Below are 15966 nucleotides of genomic sequence, written 5' to 3'. Positions count from 1 at the left end.
GAACTGTCAAGTAGAGCACTTAGGCCAAGCATGTTATGTGTTTGAGCTTGCTAAGCTTCACAGCTGCAATCTTCACAGGTTACGCCCATTATCGCACATGACTATGTCTGCTTGTAAGTTCTGCGTCGAGAGCCACAGATCTGTCTGACCTATTATTCCTTCCAATATCTCTGCCTCGGTGTGTGGTTTGTCTCTTGGGACAAACTAGCTTCAGCAGAGCCTGTTGCCGCCTGACTGAGGCAGTGCTTCCAAGCACTTGTTTTAAATACAACAGAGCAAATGTTAAACAATAATTTAAAGCAAAAACCAATGGTATGGAAAAAAGGAAAAACCTAAAGCTTGCTGTGTCACTGGTATTGGCATCTTTTACTTAAATTAGTATGTAAATCACATTTGTGATTTACCACAGGCAAGTCAAAATGGAATCAACTTTGAATAATTGTTAGTGCTGATTTGACATGAATTAAGCAATGAATGATGACTTCAGTGCTATAAAAAGCCACATGGTAGGCCATGTTCCTTTGTCACAGTGATGAATACAAAGACACTGTCTGAGGACATCAGATTATTACTAGCAAACCCAAGACTTCCAAAGGGTATAAGGCCATCTTCAAAGACCTTGATATATCAGTTTCAAAAGTGCACAATGTTATTAAGAAGTTTTTCAAGTATGGTACCATCAAAAACCTCCCTGGACGTGGGAGAAAGAGGAAAATTTGCAAGGGATGTCTTCGAAAGTTAGTGCAAATGGTGGAAAAAACACCACGTCAAATATCCAAAGTCCTGCATGCCAACCTAGAACAGTCTGGGATCATGGTTTCAACAAGCACCATATGCTGCACACTAAAACAAGCAGATATTTATGAGAGAAGGCCAAGGAAGAAACCACTGCTGAAGAAAATATATGAAAAGGAAAGACTGATCTTTGCCAAAGAGATCCCTGACAAACCACAATCCTTCTTTCACAATGTTCTGTGGACAGAATAAAGAAAAAGAGCTTTTTGGTAATGCAAAGCAACAGTTTGTTTATAGAATGTGCAATGAAGCTTATAATGAAAAAAAAACACCCTAACAAAAGTTAAGCATGGTGGAGCATCTATAATGCTGTAGCGTTGCTTTGCCGCGTCTGGTACTGGAGACCTTGACCATATCACAGGAATCATGAAATCATAGAATTATTGAGAAATTTTAGTGCAAAATATCTTACCCAGTGTAACAAAACTTGGTTTGAGTCAAGGATCATGAGTCCTCTAGCCTGATAATGACCCAAAGTACACATCCAAAAGTACAAAGGAATGGTTGAAAATGAAAAAATGAACTGTTTTAACATGGCCTGCAATGAATCCTGACCTCAATCCTATTGAAAATCTTTGAGGTGAGCTGAAATTTGTCATTGGGAAAAAGAACCCTGCAAAGATTCAAGAGCTTGAATAAACTGTAAAGGAGGAGTGGGGGAAAATACCAGCTGAGAACTGCAAGAAGCTTATTGATGACTACAAGAAACATTTTAAGGTGGACATCACTGCCAATGTATTAATTAGGGGTACCTTTATTACTGCGTATGCAGTTTGCTCTGTTCTTTGAAATTACAACATGAAAGTTGAAAAACAATGTTTTATTGTTGTATTACTTTGAAATGCTAGTTAAAAAATTCTGAGGATATAACTTTTGTGCATTTCCATTTATTTCTAAAGATACTATTCAGTCTATGAAAAAAATGAAGGGGTGCCAATAATGGTGAGCAGCACTGTATATGACAATAGTCAATATTTGAACAACCAAATTTGTATACCTGTAGCAGGCCAATTTTTCTTTATTTCAAACCAAGGAAATTTCACACAAAGCAGGTTACACAGTATGAATGACAATGGTAATTTTTTCAAAATTTTTTGTGAACTGTATCAGGCCAAGTGGTTTTTACAAATTTTAAGTAACCATAATTTTACACAAAGCTTGTTAAACTGTATCGATGACTAATTGATTCCATAGAAACATTTTGAATTTTTTTGAGTCTTACATACCACCAAAATGTAACACAAAGCATGAAATACTCTATGGGTTACAAATTCAATCCAGAAAATTTTTTGAATGTAAATATTTTGAAGGCATAGTTGATTTACTCCTACACTCATGAAGGCCTTGCACAAAGTGCAAAACCAGGAAAAAATTATTAGGCGGTTAATGCATTTATTCTCTTCAAGTGTCTGCTTCTTGTTCTCCTTCCTCGGGAGGCTGAGGAGACAACCTCCACCTTCTTCCTGGAGCCTGATTCCCAGGTGCCTGGGTTGTAAGTGACCCAGCTTCAGGTAGTGCTGAGACCCCAATATGTAGAAATGGGTGATAGCCCCCTATGTCACCTGCATCATCACCTTCTCCCTCCTAGGAGGTGGGGAACCAGAAGGATAGTCCAATCTCTTGGGGTGGTAGCCTCATCATGAGCTGCCTCGAAGAGCCTCTCCCATGCCCATTCATTTCACAAGCAGGGGTCATCCTGCTCCCTTCCTTCTCAGATCACACCCACCGCATACCAGCAATATTGCCCCTCCATTTTGAGGAACGTGACCCTGGTTCCAGCCGTCAGCTCTTGCAGCCTCAGAGGCAAGTGTTTGGTCTCTACTAGCTGCTGGTTGAACTAGATGTGATGATGAGTCCCAAACTATTCTATGGTTTGCCTCCTTCACTCTTCTGACCAGCCTAGGCCCCGCAGTGCTTTCATTAGTTCCTGGATATGGACTCTCTGATATGGGATCGGGCCTTGGCAGTTCCAGGAAAGTGGTCAGTTCCAGACCCCATTCTCCTGCCATCTTCTCTGTCACGCCAGCTTAATCTGGCTCCGATATTCCTCCAGTCGCTTCCTATGGAGTCTTGCTGAATTCTGCCATCTTTGTCGCTCACTAAGCATGTTATATTGTATGGATTACTAATTCACTCCAGAAAATATTATTTTGAATGCTTTTTTAGGGTGCTATATTTGTAGTATATATAGAGGGACAGGGAATAGGAGAGCCAGCTCAATGTATTTCAATTCTTCAAATGAAGATGGAGTCCACGCAGATAGTCGCCCCAGCTCTGGGCGAGCAGAAGCAAGCAATGTGAAAAAGTTCATCAGAGTGGTCAGGAAATAAAACTTCACATTTATTATAGAAACATTAAAATGACATGTAGTGGTTACATTTGGAATCCCAGGATGGCTAGTGACTGACACGTTTTGACCATGAGGTCTTAATCATGAACCATGGACCATGCTGGAGAACTTTTTCACTATATTTGTATTTTACACAAAAATGTAAAACAAAACAGGTAATACTCTATGGACGACTAACTGAATCCAGAAAAATAATTTGAAAACTTTATTAGAGTGTTATATATGACTGAAATGTATCGCAAAGTACGTAAGGGTGTGTGCACACGTTGTGGTTTTCCGTGCAGATCCGCAGGGGTTTTAGCCCTGCTGATCTGCAGCGCTTTTCCATGCGGTTTACAGTACATGTAAATCTATGGAAAACCAAATCCGCTGTGCACATGCTGCGGAAAATGCATTGTGTCTCTCTCTCTCCAGAATCACATGGCACAAAGTATACAACAAATCCGCAAAGCCAAAACGCAATAGATTCCACATAGAATCTGCTGAAAAACAACATGCGTTTTACCCTGCGTTTTCTGCCAGGAGATGCGGATTCTCTGCAGAAAAATCCGCATCCAAATCTGCAACGTGTGCACATACCCTTATAGTCTGTGGATGACTAATTGAATCCAGAAAGATTTTTGAACACTTTTTTAGAGTGTTATATACTGTAAAGTAACACAAAGCACGTAATATTTTATGGATGAGAATATAGTCATCTTTTTCACCTCCCTTTAGAAAAATATGGTCTCGTGCAGCAGCTTTATATTTTGCAAAGGACTGCAAAGCCCTGTCTAGACACTGTAGCCTGCCACTCTATCTGCTCCTGTAACTGTCTCAAGGTTAAATGCAGAATGTATTGGATAAAAACAGCAAAGCACAAGATTAGCCTTTAGAAGGATTATTAATATGATGGTTTAGCATCAGCACCAGTATCAATACGAGAACTCTGATCAGTTAAACTGTGCACAAACTGGCTTAGATAACTGCTCTCTCCCTCCAAACAGAACTTTCTCTGGGCTGTGTAATGGTGTCATTGAGACAAGCACGGCAGCGCCAGTCTTGTTATAACCTCTGATGAGGTAATGCGGCCAACCAATCACAGTACTGCCACTACCAAAATAGCTATGGTATTACAGTGATTGACAGGCAATCCCCACATGCTTATTGGCTGTGTAACAGGCACCAAACATGTGGAGCAGCGATTCGTGCTTCAAATGCGAGCACCTTCCAATGCTTGTCGAGTGCTGAGCACATCGAAGCATTCAGAAACTCGAGTATCACCGAGCCCCTTCGCTCATCCCTATTTAATATCTTGTAAAATATATAAAAATATATTACATATCTATGTGTTTTTATGCTATTGTATGCATGACCCCATTGAAATGTATTCATACAGTGGGATACAAATTCCAAATATGCCTGTGTGCATCAAGCCTAGGTAAAACATGAATTTATGTAATTGGAGCTAGTATTCCACTTTCTTGTTATCTATCAAAAAAATATTTATGTTCATGTTCATTTTTGTCCAATTTTAAGAAAAATCTGTTTGACTTTTTATTTCATGTTAACTCCAAGACTCTTACTAACTGCATTTCAATTTTATCAGCAAAGTTAATCCTATTTTCCAAAAGACATTAGCTAAATATGACAAGACACATGAAGAAAAGTCCGTGTTGTTTGCACAAAATGCTCCCTGTTTGTATGTTTAGTTTATTTAGCTGTAAATGAGTAGTAAAACACATGGATATAGTTTGTGATTTAATGGTTTACATTTATGAATTGCTTCCTGAATGCCTTGGTTCCATATCAGGAATTGATCTGTCTGCAGGACATTAAGGTTCAATACAGCAAATGCTGGCTGAAGATGTAAAGTACACTCAGATCCATTTACTAAAAGAAAGAACAAAATTATCTAATTGTAACATCTTTAATTGCATTCACCTTTACCTCATTCTTTACCACCACATTTGGTTTTGAAGTTTTGTTGTAATGTGTGCCGATTTTATGAATTATATGAAGTGTTTGGAGCAAGATTTAAAGTCGAAAGTAGGGTGAAGTGTTCTGGTCCATATAAAAGTCACGAATAGCTCAGTGACTTCATACAAAATCTGTTACTTGTCAGTAAGTAGAGGAAAAAAGTCACGTTCTAGGTCACGATGTGGAAAAACAAAGACATTGTCCTTTCAGGGCTTTGAAAATATGACAATTAACCATAGCAGACAGGATTGGAAAATAGCCTTTAAAGCTGTCTGTTCTTCTCGATCACAGTGGGAAGGTTCATATCAATTCTATTCAACTTTTGTTTACAAGCTACACCGAATAAAACGATCATAAATAAAATAGAAAAGATTTACAAGGATATTTTTCTTATAAAATTCAGTTCAGTTTGGCCTTCCGAATCCCTTAAAGGAGGCTTGTCTACTAGACAGTTGCCCTTATAAGACATAAGCTGAAAAATAATTTACCAAAGGTCGTATTTATATTGGTAGGATCAATGTGATATTCTTGGTGACTCTGTAAGCTTTCTCTGTCATTCAGCAGAGAGTGGTGGCACAGTTTTCTACAGCCTTTTGAAACAAGATGAAATCTTTTTTAAGGATTTAGTGGTCAGTCTGTATTCTTTGGCCTCTTGATTGTAAGTGTGATTAGTAGGTCCTACTGATTGTACAGATGGACTAATCTAAAGGCAACTTGTCCTCATGTCAAGTTCATATTAAATTTATTACAAGGGCTGTTATCATCCTCATTTTCTCTTAGACGAAGGCGATCTAACTTTGATTTTCTAAACTATAACTTCTGGATTTTCACCAAAATATCAGATTAAAGTAGTTTGTCAGGCTGTTGGCATTTCTATAAGAGTATATTTGCAAGTAGCAGAAATGCTGCAGATTTTATTGTCCAAATGTCAAAAGTCCTCACCGTAACTCATCCCAAAGGTGTCTATAGAGTTTAGATCAGGTGATTGGCTTGGCCATTGCAACAGGTGAAGATTTTGTTTGCTAACCAATATTTGACTAAATTCGGTGTGTACTTAGGATCACTGTCTTCCTGAAATTTCCAGCCTCTGTCTACTTTGATTTTATCTTGTGGCAGCATTACATTCTCCAGTATATCTTTGTACACGGTAGCATTCATATTTCCATCAATTCTATAAGGACTGCCAAAGCCAGATGCAGAAAAATTGCCCGAGTTCATGACATTGCCACCACCATGTTACACTGTAGGTGTTTGGTACCTTACATCACTACATATATTTTGTGTCAAATATATAATGCTTGCCATCACGACCAAACAGATAGAACTTGTATTCATCCGACCACAACTCCTTAACTCAATCTGTCTCTTTCCAGTGTCTGTGTTCTTAGACAAACTAAAGTTGGACCTTCCGACTCTTTGCAGAGATGAAAGGCTTCTTGACTGGAACTCGTGCCTTCAACCCTACTGCTAATAGCCATCACACCAAGGTTTATTGACTCACTTTTACCCCATATTGTTTGTTCATCTTGTGCATAATCTGTACAGGACTTTTATGGACATCAGATACTGACTTTTTTATAATGTGATCAACTTTGGATGAAGTTTTCTGTGGTTGTCTACTTCCTGCTTTATCTTTCTTTATTATACATGACACTTGACTCTGAGAGCAGTTGAATTTCATAGCTACCTATTTTCAGCTTTTGCCTGACTTCACTCTCAGAATAATAAGCTTCCCAACATCTAGTTATGAATTTTGCTTTGTCTTTGCCATGATTTAACCGAAAAATTCACAAACAAAAACAAAAGACACATTTTAGGCAAAATTTGACTACCCATGACAAAATATGCAAAACATTGGGCCCAGCAAATTATGAAAACTAACACATAAAGTAATAAAACAATGTCAAACACAATTTTCATCCACATAGCTGACAGCCACCTGCTTCCAGAGAAATAAAATCACCAGGAAAATTGCCTCACAACAACTAGACAGAAGTAATCACCCTTTAAAAAGTGCTAAACCTTTGTCACCACTATAGTTCTCTCCCTATACAAGCACACAGAGAAAGACCTTTCATTTCACAGAAACAGGCATGGAGAGGCTGCCGAGGACCCACCTGTTTGGTTAGTCTCCCATACGGTTTGGTCCCAGCAGCCATTAACCCCTTTGCCTACCAAGCCCGCTTTCACCTTCATGACCAGGCCAAATTTTACTATTCTGACCAGTGTCATTTTATGTGATAATAAGTCTGGAATACTTCAACAGATCCCACTGATTCTGAGACTTTTTTGGCCACATATTGTACTACACAACAGTGGTAAAATTTGATCGATACAACGCGTTTATTTGTGAAAAGAAGGAAATTTTGCAAAAATGTATTGCAATTTTCTAATTTTAAATTTTTATGCCCTTAAATTGAAGAGTTAGGTCATACAAAACAATTAATAAATAACATTTCCTACATGTGTACTTTACATCAGCACCATTTTTTAAACATTTTTTTTCTAGGAACTTAGAAGGACTAAAAATTGACCAGCGGTTTCTCATTTTTCAAACAAAATTAACAAAACAATTTTTTTAAAGACCATGTCACATTTTAAGTCACTTTGAGGGGCCTATATGACAGAAAATACCCCAAAGTGACACCATTCTAAAAACTGCACCCCTCAGTGTGTTCAAAACCACATTTGCAAAGTTTATTAACCCTTCAGGTGCTAAGCAAGAAGTAATGAAATGTAGAAGGAAAAAAATAACATTTAACTTTTTTTCACAAACATTTTACTTTATGTGAGAGTCAAAGTACTTTTTAATGTTAACCTGTGAAAATAAAAAAACACTTTTAATGAAAATGTTTCTTTAGGCCCAATTTTTTAATTTTTAAAAGGGTAATAAGAGAAAATGGACCCCAAAATTTGTTTTTCAATTTCTCCTGAGTATCCTTATGTGGGATAAAACTACTGTCTTGCCACATGGCAGTGCTCAGAAAGGAAGGAGTGATTTTCGAATGCCGACTTTGATGGAATGGAGTGTGAGTGTTATGTCACGTTTGGAAAGCCCCTGATGTGCCTAAACAGTGGAAACCCCTTCAAGTGACCCCATTTTTTTGCCAACTGGCAGTAGAATGTGCAAAAATATTCCTTCATTGCAGTCTGAGTTTGACACCTTCTGGGGACAAGAGCAAATTGGCAATGGTCCTAGGTTTGTTTCCAGTTGACTAAGCATAGCTATTTCCAGCTATTTTCAGCGATTTCCATTTCCACAGCTATTTCTTACTTTATCAAAGTCTCAAGCAGATGTAACATATATTAGAGTTCATGGACATATGAAGACTAGACCTCAACAACCTAATGACAACAGTCTAATTAGAGAGTCATGGCTCATAGAGACTACCGTAGCTTTGGTGTGAAAAACATAGGATCAGACTTGGACCAATGTTATTACATGAGGCCATGCACATGTCCAACTTTTTCCTAAGACTGAGTGGTCCGAGGAAATAAGTTGAAGCATGCACGATTTGCCTCCAATAATTGAATCGCACTTGGCCATTCAATTCCATAGGTCCATGAAAAAATTGGATCTCAATGAGATGACATTTGAGTGCAGTCCGATTCTAACGGATTGGCAGAATGGAAAAGATGGACTTTTTTTGGTTATTATTCAAAGCCAAGAAAAATGGATCCGACTCTGATCGAACGTCGATCAAACTCTGATCATAGTGTGATTAGTATAATCGGACTGTTTTTCTCATATGTGAAGAATACGGTCGCGTGACCCTAAGCTAAGAGCGATTAATTAAGAAAGGTTACTTTTTAAAAGCTTCACTATTGACTTCCAACATGCACAGATCTGCAAAATAAACAACAGAGGAGTTATAGTGACAAAACAGGAATGTTCTAGAAAAACATACAGAAGAAGAGTGCTATGGCCAAAAGAGCTTGCAATCTAAAAGTTCTAAATATGTTATGTTTTAAATTTACTAATCTGCAGTGAACATATGAAGTTTCTTAAGACTATCTTTCTGTGTCAGTTAAGTGAATTAGGACATATCTCATCAGCCTACATTTTAAAGAACTTTTCACTTAAGCCAAATACAAAACGCTTAAAAGTTTTATGTAATCCACTTTCACTGAACCATTTGTGAGATAAGAATCGTGACTTCGGATCCAGACTCCAAACATTTCACTCAAAATTAAAACAATGTTTTTCACAGGAGAAAAAAAAATTGCAAACAGCTGCCACATGGACAGAACTCTATAACTAGTTTCTAAAGCCCCAGTGTGTCACAGATTTCCAGCATTTGTGATGCCGTTTTCCAGCCCTGATCCTATTTAATGTGGCAAAGGAGAGGTAATTTGTTTAGAAGTCGAATAAAGAACATTTAGAATGCTGGACAGAAGGAAATGTGATAGAGACTGAGAGACAGACTGAAACCAGATCTTTGTCTCCCTAATAAAGGATTCTTCATGCATTTCATCTGTAGATTAGAGGCTCTTGGAGACTAATACACATATTGCATCGGAGTCACTGGCAAAGTAGCAGCGCCGAGAAGTAATGGGTCTGTCCTACATCTTGCTCTCCAATTGACTGCCAGGAAATTAAGTCTCAATTCATCACAGGATCTGTTTAACATTAATTCAATGAGATAGGCTGTCTTTCTTTTGTCACCGGTATTGAATGCTTTTTATCTTGTGTCAGCAGCAAATCACTCAGCAATAGAACAAATGGCATTTGATTGGAAATGCTCATAGCTAATCTACTGTATTGAATTGTACTGCAGGTTTCCTAGTCAGCAGGGAAGCCATATTCGATGCATATTTCTGTATTTATTACTATCCACTGAGTAAAGCGAATAACTCAGTGAGCAGATAGCAACATTTCATATTTTAATAAACATTTTCTAGGACATCTGCTCTATTTTGCCGACTGTTTGCTTTTTAATCCCTACTGTCATTGTTTCTTTATTAACCAGATCGTGTGCATATGAGGATACTGCATCTAATTCACTGACATATTGTAAATTACTCTCTATTGTGCAGCTATAGACACTTTGATTATTCACATTCATTAAAGGGGTTGTCTTATTAAGTAATTCTATCTCCTTTTTTTGTGAAAACCATGTGAAACATCAGCGCAGCCCAAGAAGGATCCGTACTTGCTGAACCAGAAATAGTGTAACATGAGGATGGGCATAATGTGTATGTGGGATACTTTGGGTTAACTCTAACTTCACTGAAATTTAGAATTAAATTAAAATGACTATTACTGAAATGGGGAGACCACAGCTGGTGAATAATGCAACTATTTATGGCAAAATTCAGTCTCTGAATCATCAAAAAAATATTACCCCTGTTGATCCACTGTCTTTAGTATTTACACACTATGTCACATTCAAGCTATTTATGGCCTTAAAGGTACTGTCACACTTAGCGATGTACCAGCGATCCCGACCAGCAATATGACGCGGTCAGGATCGCTGGTACATCGCTAAGTGGTCGCTAGTGAGCTGCCACACAGGCAGATCTCACCAGCGACATCGCTGGGGACGGGGGTCGCTACTTACCTGTCACACTAGGCGATCCTGCGTCCTCCCGCCCGGCTCCACGCTCGTCACTCGTCTCTCCACAGGAAGCTCCGCAGGAAGCTGACGACGAGAAGCGGTCCTGAACGTTCTCGCGCGATCAGCGATAACCAGCGGGTTGTAGGTAAGTATCAGACACAGCGATGTCGCTAGCAATATCGCTATAATCTATTGCTAGCGATATCGCTTAGTGTGACAGTACCTTAAGTCAATTTTCTGACTTCAGTAAAATATTGTCCTCATACACAGTTCAGTTAAAAAACTTGTCACACACCTGTCCCTGGTACCCCAAGATCTGCTTTCATCCCCTCGGTCCCCTGCCCTCCGCTGTGTTCCACATTAGGTTTTGTAAGTTGCCTAGATCATTGACAACATATCACTATGCTCATTTATAGCCCTTGACACCTACATTTGTGTCTTGGGATTCAGGCTCTAGTCCTATGTTTGGTGTACTCCACCATCTGTGAGATTTGTGTTTGTGCATATTTTGCTTTACTTGCTTCCATACTGTTGCTCCTTAGATTCCTTTGTGGGCCAAGTACTCTGTGCACAAATGCCTACATGCTTACTGCATTAATGCCCAGGGTCCAAGTGCCTACCTGGACCTAAGGCTCAGAGGGTTCACCTCACGTGGGGAGCCTAAGAAAACTGTCCTTTACATAGCATCACCGGATCCAGTGCTGAGTATCTGCTGCTGTCCCAAGCTTGTACGTTTGCCTCCAGTGCAGCCATCAAATCAACAGCAGTGCAGCCCATCACTGAGCAGACCTGCTGAGCTTAGTGACTGGATGCAGCGATATCAACAAGAGTTGTCAGAGTAAAGATACTGTCACACTTAGCGATGTACCAGCGATCCCGACCAGCGATATGACGCGGTCAGGATCGCTGGTGCATCGCTAAGTGGTCGCTAGTGAGCTGTCACACAGGCAGATCTCACTAGCGACATCGCTGGGGTCGGGGGTTGCTACTTACCTGTCACACCAGGCGATCCTGCGTCCTCCCGCCCGGCTCCACGTGTCACTCGTCATCACAGCAGGAAGCTGACGACGAGAAACAGTCCAGCCTGTTCTCGCGCGATCAGCAATAACCAGCGGGGGAGCGGGTTGTAGGTAAGTATCACACACAGCGATATCCCTAGCAATATCGCTATAACGTCACAAGTTATAGCGAAATTGCTAGCGATATCTCTTAGTGTTGTAGGGTCGGTGGTGGGGTGCCGAGCTGGGGGGGTGGTCCTACTTTTATACCGCGCAGAGATGACAACAGAGACACGATGGAGGCAGATTCTGGGTGCAACAGGTCCAAGTTTATTTCTTCACTTGCCGTCCGACTGACGGCACACCTCGCGGCCCTCCGTTTCCAGAGCCGCTTCTCACACCGTACACTGGAGACGTGTCTGCACACACCGTCCCCTCCTTTACTGTCGACGCTCCTGACAGTTCCGTCACTGTGGCCGCCTTAGGCCCATTAACCAACAGCGCTTCTACTGCTCAGTCGTCGTGTCACATACGGTGTCTTACACCCAGTACCTCGTCTCAACTGCGGTCCTTTCCTGTCAGGACCACCCCCCTGACGTCCTCTCTCCTCAGTCCCCCTGGTCTGGATTCTCCTCAGAGTGCACAGACTGTCGTAGTCCTCCTGTCACTTGAGCTCCCCCTGGGGACTGGAACTTTCTGGAACCCTCCCTCAGTATTTATAACTCCCCCGGTTCCTTGAAACTGTCACTCTAACTGTCACCACGCCCCCCATGACCAACGGTTTCTAAAGCCCTAAGCTGCTGTAAAGTCCTTTGCTCACACTCCACCCTGCCATCTAATGGTCATCCCAAGGTACTGCACGTCCACTACACTTTCCTAGTTGTTTCCCCACTGTAATCACTGACTCCTACCTACACTGTGCAAACCTATCTTTCTTCACTCTGACTAGTCCGTCCGTCAGGTCACCTTCCCTACACTCCCCCTTCCTTTGTCCATTGTCGTCCTCGACAATCGTCATCCCTGCCTTCTTCGTTCTGAATCTACACCTACATTCTGTTGTCGGACCAGAAGTTGAGCCAAACCCACTATCTGCGGGGGCCGAACTATACTGGGAGCACTATGCTCTGAGCAGCCTACTGCTACTCACCAGCGCGCACGCCACATGACAACGTCTTTCAAATTGGGCAAGGTACACCCGTATTCTCTCTACGGCGTGTATCTTTCCCCTACTCTCCCCTACTGTTACCTTTCACTATCCGGTACGCCATGATCGAGGCCACTCACCTACCAGATCATTGCCGGCGCCCTCCTTTCCTTCTTCAGGGGTGTCCGTGGTGTTGGGGACCTGACCTAGGACGGCTGTCTTTCTCACGTCTTCCAACTCATTTTCCTTCTTTCAATTACATGTCATGGTCGGCGTCCCGGTCTCCCAGACCTCCTCAACTCTTAGATCCCTACCGGATCTCACACTTTTCTTTGGTCCCGCAGACCTTCCCTTACCCGGACCTGTTGCATTTTACTTTGCATATTATACATCATACAACTTTATAATAGCACAAGTACCCCATTTTTTTATAATTTTTTTTTTTTTTCCGTTTTCTTTTGCTCATTTTAAAACCAACATATAACAACATAACATTGCATGTCTTCTTTCTCCCCCCTTCCTTGGACATGGACACTCCCTCTCTTCTAAGTATCCCCGCTCTGTCAGTCTAACAAGTAAACACAAACTATCCTGTAAGAGGAACATAGAAAAACAGACATAAAAATCACAGATAAACATTTCTTTTTTTTTTTAAAAGCTGACCGCGAACTGTCCTTTTGACCTGCACAACGGTGCAACGAACTCCTGACAGTTCAATCCTCCTTTCGGTGGTCAGTAGTATGGGACCCCACAACCGTGGAGCTCCCAGGATGCAAGAAGTGTCCCTTTCTGCAAGATAGTATAAACGAGCCGTCGCGGGGGTCGTGCAGCCGCCATGCCAGCCTCTCCCCTCTCATGGAGCAGGTTCCAGACTTCCTGCCCCCTGGCCCTCTTCTTCTCTATAACTCCTGCGACCCAAACAGAGGGTCCGGCATGAGCCCTGGACTCCGGTGGGCGGGCCTCCACTGAAAAAGACCGCAAGACAGAAACGGCCGAAGATTTCTGTGGCCCAGCAGCCGCTGGGGTCAGGTGGCAAATGGGGACAACCGGGTCCTCGGGGGCTGGAATCACAGGGCCCGCTAAGTCGGTCGCAGCCGACTCCAGCAGCGGCATAACCGCGGCCTCAGGACAGGCCGCATCCACTACTTCCAACGGAGTCGGAGTAACGGCCGATTTCAACAATGCAGCTGCTATTAGCAGGGAAAGCGCAGCAGCATCTTCTTTGGGTGAGCTCTGCACTGGTGACTCCGGGCGGGGTAGTTCGGGGACATGAGCGGGGACCTCGCTCAGCTCTGCATACACCACGGGGCCCGTGGTAACTAGGCCTTCCGGTGCGCAGGGGGCCGCGTGCTGCAGCAGAATGGTGGGGGCCGCTTGCGGAGGCACTGGTAGGGCCGGGGGTACTCTCACCTTCCCCGGCGCTGCGGCCTCCGTTCCATCATCACGCAGTTTCCCCCGCAGCCTCCGTTCCTTGCTCCACTGTCCTGCGGGCCTTCCCTCCGAACTCGGGGGCTCCGCTGAGAAGTCCTCTGCTGGTATTGGTGGCAGCCGTTCTCGCTGACTCCCCTCAGGCTCCGCTCCCCGGCTCAGCATCCCGCTGCCTGCCCGTAAATCTGAAGATGACTTCTGGTGCAGCTCCATCTCTCGCCGCCATTGCCACTCTAGGCGGCCGATGCCCCGACACCCGCAGCATCTCATACCGTCCGTTGGGCAGCACTCGAATGGCGTCAGACAGCCGCAGCCAAGTTTTTCTTCTGTGCCACTCCTGCTGGGTGGGGCGTTGGCAGACCTTTCCATCCATCTGCCAGGGTCCAATATATGGAAACGTCGGTCTCCGGGCATATATTGCTTCCTTTTGGGGTACGTTGGAGGGGGTCCCAGTCCATTCTGAACAACTGCAAACACCCGGACCTCTCCTCTGCGCTGAAGTAATACCGCCATCTTGGGCAGAATCAGCTACTGCCTTGGATCCTCTGCAAGCAACACAGATCCGACACAGCGTCCCAATTTGTAATCCACAGGTCAGTAATTGGTAGTCCACAGGTGTTTATAATCCGAAATAGAGCAGTCCAAGTTTTCCTCAGTCCTTCAGTTGCAGGCCTGCCGCAGAAGATAGCGTATTAGCGGCGGCGATCCTGCCGACTACGCCAAATGTAGGGTCGGTGGTGGGGTGCCGAGCTGGGGGGGTGGTCCTACTTTTATACCGCGCAGAGATGACAACAGAGACACGATGGAGGCAGATTCTGGGTGCAACAGGTCCAAGTTTATTTCTTCACTTGCCGTCCGACTGACTGCACACCTCGCGGCCCTCCGTTTCCAGGGCCGCTTCTCACACCGTACACTGGAGACGTGTCTGCACACACCGTCCCCTCCTTTACTGTCGACGCTCCTGACAGTTCCGTCACTGTGGCCGCCTTAGGCCCATTAACCAACAGCGCTTCTACTGCTCAGTCGTCGTGTCACATACGGTGTCTTACACCCAGTACCTCGTCTCAACTGCGGTCCTTTCCTGTCAGGACCACCCCCCTGACGTCCTCTCTCCTCAGTCCCCCTGGTCTGGATTCTCCTCAGAGTGCACAGACTGTCGTAGTCCTCCTGTCACTTGAGCTCCCCCTGGGGACTGGAACTTTCTGGAACCCTCCCTCAGTATTTATAACTCCCCCGGTTCCTTGAAACTGTCACTCTAACTGTCACCATGCCCCCCATGACCAACGGTTTCTAAAGCCCTAAGCTGCTGTAAAGTCCTTTGCTCACACTCCACCCTGCCATCTAATGGTCATCCCAAGGTACTGCACGTCCACTACACTTTCCTAGTTGTTTCCCCACTGTAATCACTGACTCCTACCTACACTGTGCAAACCTATCTTTCTTCACTCTGACTAGTCCGTCCGTCAGGTCACCTTCCCTACACTGTGACATGCCCTATACAGACAAACACCAAAGACCAGAGCAGCGTTGCTGGACCAGGGGGGAAAGTGAGTAATGAACAATTTGTTTTTTATACTGAACTGACTCTGGGGACAACAGTTTGCTGAAAATGTAAAACCCCTTTAACCGTAATAGTCTTCATGTGCAATATTTAATTGGCAGCATAAACAAGATGGAATTTGTGGTGCAAAAGTCTATATCTACACAGTACAGCTATTGGGGAAATGTAGACTC

The sequence above is a fragment of the Dendrobates tinctorius genome, unplaced genomic scaffold (assembly GCF_039654945.1).
Source record: "Dendrobates tinctorius isolate UK_male_01 unplaced genomic scaffold, ASM3965494v1 ptg000069l, whole genome shotgun sequence".
NCBI lineage: Eukaryota > Metazoa > Chordata > Amphibia > Anura > Dendrobatidae > Dendrobates > Dendrobates tinctorius.
Note: the sequence above shows the minus strand (reverse complement) of the source record.